This window comes from Microcebus murinus, chromosome 16 (assembly GCF_040939455.1).
Source record: "Microcebus murinus isolate Inina chromosome 16, M.murinus_Inina_mat1.0, whole genome shotgun sequence".
Classification (NCBI taxonomy): domain Eukaryota; kingdom Metazoa; phylum Chordata; class Mammalia; order Primates; family Cheirogaleidae; genus Microcebus; species Microcebus murinus.
In genome coordinates this window covers 40,117,642-40,131,580 of record NC_134119.1, presented here as the reverse complement: position 1 = coordinate 40,131,580, position 13,939 = coordinate 40,117,642, and the positions used below count along the sequence as shown (strand labels likewise).

General features: G+C 37.8%; 1 protein-coding gene across 2 annotated transcripts in view; it reads right to left on the bottom strand.

Moving 5' to 3' along the window:
• The window catches only part of PKIG (cAMP-dependent protein kinase inhibitor gamma), an 87,910-nt gene that overhangs the window by 65,304 nt on the left and 8,667 nt on the right, over window positions 1-13,939 (bottom strand). The window contains exon 2 of one of the 2 annotated variants that reach the window (XM_076011142.1): window positions 8,157-8,218. The exons of the other annotated variant lie outside the window; for it this stretch is intronic. The gene's annotated coding sequence lies outside the window, so the exon portion shown is untranslated. The remainder of the gene's footprint in view (window positions 1-8,156; window positions 8,219-13,939) is intronic. 2 annotated transcript variants of the gene reach the window in all.

Genomic DNA, 13,939 nt, shown 5'->3' with positions numbered 1-13,939 from the left:
TATTAGGGAGGATGAGGCAGGAGGATTGCTTGAGCCCAGGAATTGAAGGTTACAGTGAGTCATGATCATGCCACCACACTCCACTCCAGCCTGGGCAACAGAGCGAGGCCCTGTCTCTAAAAAATATAGATATTTTTAATAAAAAACAAAATAAATAAACTTTATAACAACCCTGTAAGATGGGTGTAATTATCAACATTTTATAGATAAGGAACCTAGAGCACAGAGGTTAAATGATTTATCCAAAGTTGCCTAATGGCAGCACCAGGATTTAAATTCAGATCTGACCTGGAAGTACTTGCATGTTTCCTTTTATGCCAAATTGAATTCAGAAATATATATATGAATAACCCCATGCAAGGCAATGTACCAGATACTACAGAGGATATAAGGGAAGAAGAGGCCATTTCAGTTATCAAGAAAGTAAAAGCACGAGACCCCGTCTCTACTATAAATAGAAAGAAATTAATTGGCCAACTGATATATATATATATAAAAATTAGCCGGGCATGGTGGCGCATGCCTGTAGTCCCAGCTACTCGGGAGGCTGAGGCAGAAGGATCACTCGAGCCCAGGAGTTTGAGGTTGCTGTGAGCTAGGCTGACGCCACGGCACTCACTCTAGCCTGGACAACAAAGCGAGACTCTGTCTCAAAAAAAAAAAAAAAAAAAAGAAAGAAAGTAAAAGCAGCAGCATATTATAACTAGGAGAGATATTCACCTATTTCCATGATCCTAAACGAAGGCCTGCTACATAGGAGTTGCCCAGGAAATTACCACTGAAATATATGTGGAAGTTAAGGGAAACACACAATCAAATGTAACAAAGTCAGTCTGTGGTTGTATCATGAGAGAGAATGTGTATGATTTGTGAACAATATAGTATTTGAAATAAGACTGACAAATGAACTTAGACAGGAAACTGAAAATTAAAGAGATCAGTGGAGCACAGGGAGTAGTACAGTTGGGATAAAACCTTTAGTACCTCCAACAAAACAGGGAGAAATAAAGCTGGGAAAAACAGATTCAATATTGTGTGCCCCCTGAGTCTGCTTCAAGTCCCTTTATATGGAAAAGCACAGGAATTACAAATATTACCTACTTGATTCAGTGGGGAGACACTTAATGGTTAAATAACTACCATGTAACCTTTCTGGAACCAAGTGGTGGTGGTAGGGTATAACTGAATAAATGAATGCTTGTACATAAATCTAGAACATATGTGGTTGTATAACAAAAAGGAGAAATACAGATAAGTTCTACCACCTTCATTACCTAAACAATGAATCATTATAGGGTTCTGTGAGCATACATTTTCTTTTAATTTAACCTACAGCTCCCTTCATTAGGGGACTAATCAAGTCAATGACATTCAACAGGCACAGTCTGCTAGAGGGCTTTCTGGAAATGTGGGAGGAGGGGAGGGCATTTTTCATTGTCACAATATTTGACTGCTTCCTCACTCAAATGGGCAATTAGTAAGTAGAGACCAGGATGTCTCCAAGCTTTGCTTTGTATTTAGGGGCAAATTATCATATCCATAACATACTTTCAAATAGATCAGCACAAACCTGAAGTACATACACACATGCAGATAAAGCATATGCATGAAAATGTGAACAACTGTTTGATCTAGGTGTCTGATACAGATGCTTGTTATACTTTTTTTCTGTATGTTTTAGAATTTTCATAATAAAAGGCTGACGGGGAAAAAACCATCTGGCCCTCACTAAGTGAGAGGTCATAACAGAGGTTAAGTGCACGGAATCTAGAACTCTGTCACTATAGGCAAGTTACTTTCCCTCTCTTTGCCTCAGTTTCCCTATCTATACATGAGGATAATATTAATAATAGTACCTATCTTCATAGAGCTATTATAAGGGTTAAATGAGTTAACAAGTAAAAGTTTTTTAGAACACAGCCTGGCACAGAGAAGGCACTACTAAAGTCATAGTTATTATCATCATATCTCAGTAAATAGTCACCCATGCACCTGCCCATTTTTCCACCCTGAGTTACTTGTATGAGCAGAAAATTGGAAATTCTTGACCAAGAATCCTTCCTTTCCTTCTATCCCCTTCTTAAATATATTCCAGACAGACAGATCTTACTTACGCCTCTGATACTCTAGTGCATTTTTTTCTCACACATCTCCAGATCTTATTCTCTCCCCATCCCACCTGAACACCTTTTCTCCCTCCTAACTCTGTTTCTTATTCATCCTTCAGAATGCTGGTCAAGCACCAGCTCCTTTGTGAGCCTTGCCAGGCTCAGCCATCACTTGGCTGTCCTCCTCTGGAGTCCTTCTCCCAGAAACTTAACACAGGACTGCCTCGTAGTGTCAATTACCTTTCAGTCTGCAGGTATCTTTCCAAAGAGACTTTAAACTCCTTAAAGACAAGGGCTGTTATGTCTTTCTTTGCTGTATATTTTTGTAGGCTTCTCATAGCCTCTTGCAGAAGGGGCATGATGAAATCTTTCTTTGATCTAGGCTGCTGCATTTGCTTTCTGATGAACTTGCCCTCGTTTTTAATATTGCCTCAGATGAAACTTGATCCAAAGGCTTTGCCCCAAACAGTACACTTTACTTGGAAATATCTTCTGTGCTAACATAAAGCTGAGGTGGTCCCGAAGAATTCTAAGCTGCATGAGCTATGCTGCACAATCATCAGAGGCTAGGGCACACTGGGATACTGACCCGGGTGTCACATAGTGCCTCCTCCTGAACATACACAAAGCCCAGCATACGCCGTGTCTTCCCTTCCCTTCCAGCAAACCCATCATTCTGCCTGAATTCCCTACTGAAAGGACCAATGTGATGTAATTAATGGGTGTTATTCAGAAGGTGACAGGACCAGAGTCCTTTTCCTGAAATGGTCTCAAAGCGAAAAGTGTACATATACGGGGCAAAGCAAGGAAAACAAAAGCATCCTTCCAGACTGGGACTTTGGTCCAGCACCAGAGTAAAATACTAGTGCTAAGTGGACCAGGTTGTTTTATGGTGTCTCCTTGCTTACAACTTCCCAATACTTCCCACTGTGCTTAGAATGACATCTGTACTCCTGCCAGTCTGCAAAGCCTGAGGTAACCTGGTTCCTGACTACTCCAGTCTGAAACTATACCACTCTCCCTCTCACTGTCTATCCCCCATCAGCCTCATGGTCCCACCTGTCCTTTGAATAGGCCAAATTCAACACTCCCTTTAGGGCCTTTGCGCCGTGTCTTCCACTCATGGTTCTAGTACACTAGCTATGTGAGTTAAGTAAGATAAGTTACTTAATCACTTTGAAAGTCAGTTTCCTCGTCCATAAAGTTCATTCATTCATTTATCAAGTGCCTACTACACACCATGTCCTGTTCTAGGCATGGCAGACAAAGCAACGAATAGCACAGAAAAGGTTCCCACTCTCTTTAGCTTACCTTTTACTAAAAGCAATTAAACAAATAATGTAATTTCAGACAGAAACAAATTCTACGAAAAAAATTAAATGGAGTAAGTAATGAGTAAATTAAATAGGGTGGAGAGGAGGCTAAGTTAGAGCAGTTAGGGATGGCTGCCTTGAGGTGACATTTAAGCTGATGTCAGAATGTGAAATGCTGGGGAACAGCATCCCAGGCAGAGAGAACACAGCACACAGTGCAAACACCTTGAGGAGGGAATTAGTGGCACGGGTTCTAGGAAAAGGAGGAAGCTGCTACTGGCTAGCACCTGGTGAGCAAGAAAAACAATGTGGCTAGAGAGACACGCACTAAGTTCCACAGGCTTTGGGGAGCTCTGTTAAGGAGTTTGGATGTTAATCCATGAGCAAGGGAAAGCCATGGCAGTGCTAAAGCTGAGAGTGACATGATCAAATTTATGTTTTTAAGAAATCACTCTGTGAGGAAATCTGAACAAGACTGGTGGACTGTACCAATAAAACATCCTAGTTGTGATATTGGACTATAGTGCTGCAAGATGTTACTATTAATGGAAATTGGGTAGGCTGGGCATGGTGGCTCATGCCTGTAATCCTAGCACTCTGGGAGGCCGAGGCAGGTGGATTGCTCAAGGTCAGGAGTTCGAAACCAGCCTGAGCAAGAACGAGACCCCGTCTCTACTATAAATAGAAAGAAATTAATTGGCCAACTAATATATATAGAAAAAATTAGCCAGGCATGGTGGCGCATGTCTGTAGCCCCAGCTACTCGGGAGGCTGAGGCAGGAGGATTGCTTGAGCCTAGGAGTTTGAGGTTGCTATAAGCTAGGCTGATGCCACAGCACTCACTGTAGCCTGGGCAACAAAGCGAGATTCTGTCTCACAAAAAAAAAAAAAAAAAAAAGGAAATTGGGTAAAGGCTACATAGGATCTCTCTGTATTAATTTTTATAACTTCATGCAAATCTACAATTATCTCAAAGTTGGAAAAAAAAGGTCACCCTGGCTGCTAAGTGAAGAATAGATTTATATACATGCATATACAATTATGTGTATTTATTTATTTTGTAATGGGACAAGAAACAAATCAGGGAGACTAGCAAAGAGACTGCTGCCATTGTCTGATGGCTCCCTGATTGCAGCGGGGTTGGGGGGTGGTTTGCTGCTATAGCACCGTAACCAAACAGACTAGATGTGGACAGGAGGGTGAGAAAGACTAAAGAGGAAGATGTACTTTTTATCTTAAGCAGCTGCGTATTTAGATCATACAAGGAGTCTTCAAAAAGTTCGTGGGAAATGCATATTATGAAAAAACTATGCATGATTTCAAAATTTTTTTGCACCAAAATAAACTTGTACTAAATTGTTATAACATATCTGCACAGGATCTAGTTTAAGGCACTAAGAAGGATAAGACATCAGTTTTAAAAGAACCCCTATCAGAGCAATATGAATTGTGTTAAAATTGAAGCAGGAACAAACATCAAATTTAAGTGTGGGGGGAGGAATGGTGAAATTATCAATGCTTTAGGAGAAGGCTTTACAATGCTCCAAAGAAATCAGTGGTTTACAAACAGAAAATTTGTTTTAAGAAGGGACAAGACGATGTTGAAGATGAAGTGTGGTAGACCATCCATATCAATTTGTGAGGAAAAATTAATCTTTTTTGTGTCCTCATTGAAGAGGACTGAAACTAGGAGCAGAAACAGCAGCCAATACCACAGACTATCTCAACTGGTTAGCTTATGCAATTCTGACTGAAAAATTAAAGTTGAGCTTCCATTCAATTGGTGGCAAAACCTCTGTGCCCAGATCAGCTGCAGACAGAATTTTAAACAAGTAGGATCAAGATCCTGAAGCATTTCTTGGAAGAACTGTAACAGAAGGTGAAATGTGGCTTTACCAGTACCATCCCGAAGACAAAGCACAATCAAAGCAATGGCCACCAAGAGGTGGACTAGGTCCAGTCAAAGCAAAAGTAGACCAATCAAGAGCAAAGGTCACAGTAACAGTTTTTTGGGATGCTCAAGGCGTTCTGCTTGTTGACTTTCTGGAGGGCCAAAGAATTATAATACCTGATTATTATGAAAGTTATTTCAAAAAAGTGAGCCAAACCTTTAGCAAAATATGCCCAGGACAGCTTCAGAGAGTCCTTCTCCACCATGACAATACCCTGTTTATTCCTTCATCAGACAAGGGCAATTTTGTTAGAATTTCTGTGGGAAATCATTAGACGTCCACCTTACAGTCTTGATTTGGCTCCTTCTGACTTCTTTTTGTTTCTTAATCTTAAAAAAAAAAACTTTAAAGGGCAATTTTTCTTCAGTTAATGTAAAAAAGACAGTATTGACATGGTTGAATTCCCAGGACCCTCAGTTCTTTAAGGATGAATTAAATGGCTGGTATCATCTCTTACAAAAAAGTGTCTTGACCTTGATGGAGTTTATGTGGAGAAATAAAGTTTATATTTTATTTTTATCTTTTAATTCCATTTTTCTACAAACTTTTTGAAATCCCCTCATATCTACCCAACAACACTTCTGTGAGAATTAAATGACTTAAACCATGTAAAACACACAACACAATAGTAAGCACATAGTAGATGTTTAAATGAAAGAATAATATTGGTCCTAAAGATCCCATACATTAAAAACCCTAATGTAGGCCGGGCGCGGTGGCTCACGCCTGTAATCCTAGCACTCTGGGAGGCCGAGGCGGGCGGATTGCTCAAGGTCAGGAGTTCGAAACCACCCTGAGCAAGAGCGAGACCCCGTCTCTACTATAAAATAGAAACAAATTAATTGGCCAACTAATATATATAGAAAAAATTAGCCGGGCATGGTGGCGCATGCCTGTAGTCCCAGCTACTTGGGAGGCTGAGGCAGGAGGATTGCTTGAGCCCAGGAGTTTGAGGTTGCTGTGAGCTAGGCTGACGCCATGGCACTCACTCTAGCCTGGGCAAAAAAAAAAAAAAAAAAAGCGAGACTCTGTCTCAAAAAAAAAAAACAAAAAACAAAAAACAAAAAACAAAAAAACCCCTAATGTACACCTCAGGTACTAGAAAAAAATTCCCAATTCCTTCAGAAGCTAAAACTAGTTCCAAATTTCATTTTTCAATGATTAACAAGGAAGATCAAGGGTATATTTAGACCCCTTTCTGACTTCCTTTCACTCAAGGAGACATAATAGGTATTAAATAAAAGATTCCTATAATTATAAAAATCCAAAGTTTCTCCTGTCACCCTTATCAAATGGAAGTTTAAATCAGAAGTAACATGTCTTCTAATATAACAATGGCTGGATGACTACTAGAGATGATTTGTTCCATATCCTCTGCAAAGAAATTATCAACAAAATATACTGAAATCCTAGGAAAAATAATCAATAAAAAGATTGTGTAATAGAGCATTTAAATAGAACAGGCTATGGGGGAAAAAACTAAGAGTTCACAGGTCATGGGGTCAAATGGTAACATTAGGATATTGCTCATTTTGAGATAAAACTATATCTTGTATTTGTTTGTTTTTGTTATTTAGAGGCATAGAGTAAGGGTTTAATTTGTTGGGATAAAGAAGTTTGTAAAAGGACAAGATGCTATAAATCACAAATACTAAGGTGGCCAAATTTTTAATATCTGAAACAGTAAAAGCTGAACTTTTAAATAGTCAAAGCTAAATGGCAAGTGGTATTTTTAAAAAAAGTTTTAAAAGTTTTAAAATTTTCTGAGAATTTAAGTCTAGAGCGTTGACTTTTGGACCTGGGGTTATGTAACGCTCATACCCAGGGGACGTGACGGCCGATTGTCCTGTCCAAACAAACACTGCAGAAAATTATTATAACCATCAGAGATATTTCATTTCTCTTCCCACAGTATCTAATTCTTATCTCAGACAGATATATGTGTGTTTGGTTTGGATGAATGTTCTACATAATTATAATTTTTTGCAGTACTGAGGAGTAGGCAAAGTGTTTAAAACTTAGTCTTCACTTGAAAGAAAACTGATTTTCTAGAGAAATTCTGGCTTTGGGAAAGTAGCTAAGTAATCTGTGGATTACAGAACTAGCTGTCTTTAATTAGGAGTTGAGCAAATTGTTATAAGAAAAGTCTAGACAAATAAAGATACTGTTTATATTTCAAAGATGGGGAAACAAGATTCTGCTACGAAATTTTTCCAACACTAATCCTCAGCAAACAGCTCCTTAGGAAAACTATTTTTAAGCCTTTATCAACTTGGTTGATAAGTATTTCATTTCCAGTGCATATATGGACAAACTACATAAAGTGAAACTGTTTTCATGCTTTAAAAAACATTTTGCAAATGGAAACCAAGCTTATTGTGCTATAATATCTATTTGCGAGTCTGACAAATGACTCTGGGGCAAATATCATGAAGTCTCAGAATGAAAACCCATGGAAGGAATTGGCCTGACTCCCATACAAACTCCAGAAACATGATTCCCCCCTGCAGACTAGAACACTACTCTGGAAAATTGTGATTAATGTTAATTAATCCAGAACACATTTACATGTATTATTTCACTGCCTATGTGGTATAAAATGCTATGTATAAGTCACTATTATTATTTCCATTTTTTAAAAGAAGAAACTGCAGCCAGGAAAGCTTGGTGTCCAAAGTCACTAAGGTAGTAAGTGCCATGGCCACTACTCTCAGCTCCCTCAAGCTATACAGTAGAGATAGTAATGGCAGCAGCAGCAGCAGCAACACTTAAGTTGTACTCACCATGTGCTGGGCATTGTTCTTTGCACTTCCACGTATCAATTCATGTAATCTTCAAGATAACCCTATAAGATAGGTAGGCAGGTTTGTCTTTGGACCACCAACCTCCTTTTTCTACCCTGCCCACCATATTGCCCTGCTTCTCTTCTAAAAATGGACATCCCCAAATCCTCATGTTTTCTTTACCCTAATCCCAAATCAAATTTTGCTCTAAAATATTGGTAATTGTTGACATTACATGATGTGTAATGGGGGTTTCTTTATACTATTCTCTCTACCTTTGTTTATATTTTAAATTACCTTATGAATATTTAATATTACCTTATAACATTAAATAACCTTATAAACATTTTGCTCTAACATGCAATCTGAGCTATTGAAAAGAGACTCTACTGACAATGAACTCAAAGGAAAATGTTACTGAAGACAGCTACATAATAACAGAAGAAAGTGACATTGATTCATTCACACATTCCACAAACACAAATTCAACACACATTATATGTTCGGATACGCAAAGGTCCAGTGAAGGACTCCTGTCCTCAACAAGCTAAGAGTTTAGCAGCAGACACAAAACAAAATGAATGCAAAAGTAATTATGGAGGAATCTGTTTATAAGAAATGCTATAAAAAGAAAAGTTCAAACAAAGTGCTATGTGAGCTGGAAAAAGTCACATCAGAACAAATTCCATGAGACTGAACTCTCTGGGATGTCCAAACTTTTTGGTATATTAAACATTATTTAAAATCAGTGATTGGGCTAAGCTCAGTGGCTCATGCCTATAATCCCAGCACTTGGGAGGCTAAGGCAAGGGGATCATTTGAGCCCAGGAGCTCGAGGCTACAGTAAGCTATGATCATGCCACTGTACTCCAGCTCAGATGACAGAGCAAGACTCTGTCTCTAAAACAGTAAAATTTAATTTAAAAAATTAAAAATTAAAGGGGCTGGGCTCAGTGGCTCACACCTATAATCCCAGCACTTTGGGAGGCTCAGGTGGAAGGATGGTTTAAGGCCAGAGGTTCAAGACCCAGCCTGGGCAACATAATGAGAAACTGTCTTTACAAAAAATAAATTAAAAAAATTAGCCAGGCATGGTGGCATGCACTTGTAGTTCCAGCTACATGAGATGCTTAGGCAGGAGGATCCCTTGAGCTTGATCCCAGGAGTTTGAGGCTGCAATGAGCCACCATGGCATCACTTTGCTCCAGCCTGAACAACAGAGAGAAACCCCATCTCTTTAAAAAAAATAAAAAGAAAAAAAAGAAAAGAAAGAAAAGAAAAAAATTAAAATGAGTGGGCCACAGAAGAAAATGAGCTACATCCAAAAGCAAAATTAGATCTGGAATGCCACATGCCCTCTTTTATGATTATTATAATGGCTCCCAGACTGAAATCTAGGCCTTTCAATAAGGAAGGGAAGAAAGTTCCTCTGAAGTCTTTGGATCAAAACATACTGATTAGAGAAGATTTAGCTGGAAAGAAGACCACCAGATAATCATTTATAATACTTAAAATTCTCCTACTGCTTCACTTGACCAGCCTTAAAATACATAAATAAATAAATATATATTTAATACTTAAAACTGAAAAACAACGTACATGTCCAACATAGGGCTTGATGATACTATTCATTTCAATTGATGAACTGTAACCCATACATAACAATTTAAAAATAAATAAAGTAGAAGCTCTATCCCTGATGTGATCAGTATCAATAATGGTGTAATTCATTTTTAAAAAGAGGAATCATTAAAAATGTATGTTTATTTGCCAAATACTTGATAATGGACCAAGGCCTTTTCTTTTAGAATAAGCTCAACTAATTAAAAATTCCTGCAGAAACCACATCCATGATGCATGTCTACATTTCCAGTTTTTACTGGAAAGACACTTGTGACGTATTCTGAAGACTGAATCCTCCATTTTGATAAATTTTTTTCTTCAATCTTTTCAGGTCTCTTCCACTACTAATTTGACAAAACCTTTTTTCCTTAGCCATTTATGTTTGTCAGGTCTTTCAAACACATTCATCTTACAAAAGCAATATCTTTTTTCCTTTTTGCCCTCATATTTCATTAGTTAACATAACATTTAATTATTTTGTAATTACAATAGCAAAACTCAATCAGTATTGGAACAAACCCAGCTGACTCTTTTTGATCATCACCATCAATATCATGGCAAATATTTATAATGTGTTAAGGTCTGCCAGGCACTGTTTTAAGTACTCTACACATATTAAGTCCTTTAATCCTCATGATCTACATACCACCATGGTCACTATTTTACAAATAAGGAAACTGAGGCATAGTAAGGTTAAGTAATTTGTCTGAGGTCTCACAACTAGTAAATAGCAGAGAAAGAATGCAAACCCAGGCATACTCTAGTTTCAAGTTGATGACTTTAATCACTAGCCCCTAAAACCAAATGGGAGAGAGCTATAGTGTGCTGGTGCTCTAAAGCAATGGTGTCCAATAGACGTTTCTGCAATGATGAAAATGTTCTATATCTTGGCTGTCCAATACAGTAACCTGAATTAAAAACAGTGGCTATTGAGACTGAGAAACTGAATTTTTAACTTAATTTTAAGTAATTTAAATTTAAACAGCTACACACACCCAGTACCTATTGCACTGGACAGTGTAGCAGAGAATAGTCTACTAGTAGAGAACATTCAGAAGGCCATGAGAATTAATCACTTAATTAAGCTTTATAGTGAGAATGGAAATGATCTGTTAATCTAGTATCTGTTAAGTATCTGATAAGTTGAGTGGTTAAGAAGCTTCTGTTTAATAACTGTCATAAAAAAATACTCATGATGTAGTAAAATGGGAACAGTGATTTATGAAACATTATGTAAAGTATGGTTAAAAAATCATGAATAGAAAGACAGTAAACATAAAAACAGCAGTTTCCTCCAAATAGAAGGTATAGTGGACACATTGTTGGCAGCCTCCTGTGGTGTGCAGCACCCACTGACAGGCCTATATCCATTTCCCATTCTTCCATAGCAACAGAATCACTGCGTTACTGGGAATAGCAATATGTCCAGCTAAGAAAATACATTTAACAGCCTCCTTCCAAATAAGAAGGGACAATGGGATGTAAACTGAACATGTTGGTTGGGACTTAAGATATGTTAAAGGGTATCCTTTGCCCTCTGCTTTCCTACTTCTTCCTGCCTCAAGGACTGTTTGAAGAGCCAGAAGCCCACTTGTGACCACAAGGTGACCATGAGAATGCAAGTTATGTGATAAGGATGGTGAAGTAGAGAGAAAGATTTAGATTGGCTGATAGCACTGTGGAACTGCCAAGCCAGCAACAGATTATCTACTTTGGACTTAGTATTTCTTGAGAAAAGAATAACCTGTCTTATTTAAATACTGTTATCAGCAGCCAACATAATTCCTAGTTGACCAATCAACTCTGCATCCATCCCTTAATCATAGAAAAACATCCTTCCTAACAAAAACACAATTCTGTTTCTGATTAGCTTAAAGATAATTCCATCCCTCTTATAAATTACTTGATCAGGGCATGGCATTGCCCTAGTGACCAGAATTGGTTCAGGAAGGGGCACATGACCCAATTCAGGCCACTGAGATTCTAGGGTTAGTTTTATGAGGGTTTCTGAGAAAAGTTCTGACTCTTAGGGGAAGAACAGAGGAAGAGACAATCTTTCTATTCCTTAGGCAGATGCCGTGCATGGATTCAGGGCCTAGAGCTACTGCAGCTATTTTGCTGCTAGCCTCAGGATGAAGCCAGTTCTCTGGGGAGGGTACACCAAAAGAATCTTAGGGAAAGAAGCCTGAGACAGTGGACTATGTTAACCTCAAAGTCTCTCCTACCTCTAGCACAAGTAAACTATATGAATATCAACATATCCACATTACAGTGAGAGCATCTCAGAAGCAATGAAATAGATGCTGAGAGTTATTCAAGTATTTTGAGAAGGCAAGTCAGTCAGGTCTTCCCAGTAGGCATGCAAGGCTGGGCATGGGGTCTTCAAAATATTTCTGTGCCTTTTCCATTCTAGCCTGATAAAGAAATTATAAGGTAAGTTCCCAAATACTGAGTTATTTTAGAAGAGCTTTTTGCACAGGCTTTTGCAAAAAAAAGGTTACTGTATAAGTGTACACCTTTCAAAGACCTCACAATAATAAATACAACAGCTAACATTTATATCAAGTACTTACTACTTGCCAAGACTGTGCTGCGCCCTTTATTTAATGCAATTCTAACAAGAAACAAAGAAATCTCATAATATTCATTTCACAAGTGAGGAAACTCTGAAGCTTAGAAAGATTAAGTAACTTGTGCTTGAAAGTAGAACGTGCCAGGGCCAAGGTTTGAATTCATGTCCAAGGGACTCTAGAGCCTTGTTCCTAACCATGACTTTGTAATGCTTCCTTATGGATACATAAGAGCACATCTACCATTTCACTGAGACTGCACTACTTCAAAATATTCTGTTCTCTTGACCCTCTACATACTATATTCATTGCACCACCGGTCCCAATTGTTTGGCTTAGAAAATATGGCCACCACATTTAATATGTGCTACATATAACATGCAGAGATCATAAAAAACCATTCAAAGTTAAACCTTATGCACACAAGAAAGCAACAGAATTACATTATGCTTAACTGACACTGAAAATCAGGATTAGACCACAAGCATTTTTTTTTCTTTTAAGAGTTTCCTTTTGGTGATTAGTAGTGCAGAATTAGGTGGGTTTGTAAAATCTGGACTGGGAGAAAGGAAAATAAGTCACATATATTAAGGTCTTTCTATGACCAAGTTTTATAATGGTTAACTCTCAAATGACCTCATGAGACATTTTACATATAAGGGAACTTAAACTCAGAGACCTTGCTCAAGGTTACCCTGATTTGCCTGAAACCCAAGTTCTTGTTCTCATTATACAACCCTGCATTCCTATGAGTTCTGGGACTTTCCAAGGACTATCTCACAGAGCACAATGACCTTTAGGCCACAGGAAAGTTATACATCTTATTAGCCTCCCTGACAATAACATTTTAATTAAGTTTCAGTTACTTTCAATCATGGGGCCTTTGGCTTTAACAGATTATCTGTAAGAAAATAACCTACACTGAAAAGATCTAATGCTTCAAGTTTTTACTAAAAATCCACAAGGAAACAGATATTATATTTCAGATAAACTAATTTAAAATAATACATATTTATTTTCTTAGGTAGTAAAATACAACCAATAAGCAGTATAATGCTAAGCTTTGGTACAAATATTAAAATAAAAACAAAGCCTAGTCTTAAAAATATACTGCCCATGGAGAATTACTTAAAAAAAAAAAAATCACCTGACCTGCCTCATCTACAACTAAATATCATATTAAATTGTTTATAAAAACTTAGAAGTTACATTTTTAAATGACATATGTATATGATAGTTGTTCTCCAGGCAGCTGAGATCCCCAAATATAGAATGTTACAGCCTATACAGTACAGCATTTAGAAGGTTTTATTGCTACTTTGATAAAAATTACATTAAAAACATCAAAAAATAAGGCTTTATGTGCATTTTACTTAGTGTCTTTGTTCACAAAGGGTCCATCATCTCCCCCAAATAATACCATTTTCAGAGCCACCCTAACCAGGTCCTAACTTCTTTCTAACATCCTGTGGCTACTAATTGCCTCAAGCCAAAGGAGATTGCTAATCATGTTTTCAATAAGGGTATGCCACCAGACTACATAGAAGAAAAGGTAGGAGGTGAAAAATGAAATTGAACAGGGGTTGGGAT